This window comes from Tupaia chinensis, unplaced genomic scaffold (genome assembly GCF_000334495.1).
Source record: "Tupaia chinensis unplaced genomic scaffold, TupChi_1.0 Scaffold000217_1, whole genome shotgun sequence".
NCBI classification, from domain to species: Eukaryota; Metazoa; Chordata; class Mammalia; order Scandentia; family Tupaiidae; genus Tupaia; species Tupaia belangeri.
The window spans coordinates 3932632-3934034 of record NW_006159692.1 but is presented as its reverse complement, the minus strand read 5'-3'; positions in this window follow the sequence as shown (position 1 = coordinate 3934034).

Here is a 1403-nt window from a genome sequence, read left to right as displayed (position 1 = left end):
CTGAGTCAATCAATTCAGCTGCCTGGAGAGTCTAAAAGAGTAAAATAATGTTGAATTGAACTTTTGAAGTTAAAATAAATACCTACAGCCTCAGAAGAGGAGTAAGTGTGTAATAATTTCAGTATACACAGATTGATCACTTTCAGGGACACTTTGTGCTATTCTGTTGTATGGCTATACCATAATTTCACATTCTTCCTCCTCCTTCCCCATTCTTCCAATTATCAATGGACATATCTTATTTGCTTAATTTTTTTGTGCCACAGATAAGGCAAAAATATATGATCCCAACCCATAGGGAGGCCTTCGAAGAGATGAGACTTTAAAATAATCATAGTAGTACCATAAAGTTATGAGAATGAAGAATGTCAGTATGAGAAACCAATGACTAGGGCCGGCAGGTGACATGGTAGCTGGAGCACCATGATTCCCACTTGGCTGACCACAGTTTAAGTCCCAGATCTGGCAGCTTGCTTTCTCACTTTATCTGGTGGGGAGCGCATGTGCTCTAGAGCAATTTTAATAATAACATTAAATAAGTAACTCTTTTTAAAAATTATTTCATTTAACTTTATTTATTTTAATTTGACCAGAGAGAAACAAAGAAAGGGGGGGGGGGAGGAAAAGTGAGAAAGCAAGCTAGCAGGTCCAGGACTCAAACCATGGTTGGCCATGTAGAAAACCAACGTCCTTAACCCTCATGCCACCTGCCAGCCCCAAATAAATAATTCTTTTAAAAAAAAGAAGAAGAAGAAACTGGTAATCATCATCCACTGAAAAAGAATTAAAATAATTATAGCTATAGTGATTGGTCTAGCATCCTATAATTGAATTTAGCCCATATGCTCCTTTCCTCTTAACTACTCATTATCTACCCATTTTGCTCTTTTCCATTTATGAGAGACACTATAAAAACTATCACGTGATGTAGTGATTAGAGCACTGGACTCCCACGTGGTCGACTGCAGTTTAAGTCTTGGACTGATGCTTACTTTCTCTCTCTGGTGAGTGCATGTACCCTATAGCAAACTAAAATAATAATAATGATAATTGATTTAATTAATAACTCTTTAAAAAAATAAAAGACTTTGAGACAGGAAACGCTTTAAGCTCAAGCCTAAAAATTCTTTTTGTGCCAAGACTCAACTAAAATGTATACTTCTACCGTCAATGAGAGCCACTGGCATGGATGGCTCTTCAACAGTCTAGTCCAGAAACCACTGGCACCCATATAAGGCAAGTGAGCTGTAACGAGCCTCTGGCAACAACTAACCTTAATTAACTTCTCCAAAGGTCTGTGACATCAAGGCCAACCAAACCTAGATCTTACAAGTCCTAAATTGGCATTGCCCATACTATACCCAAACTATTCTGATGTCTGTAGGCCACTTTCCCTAATACAC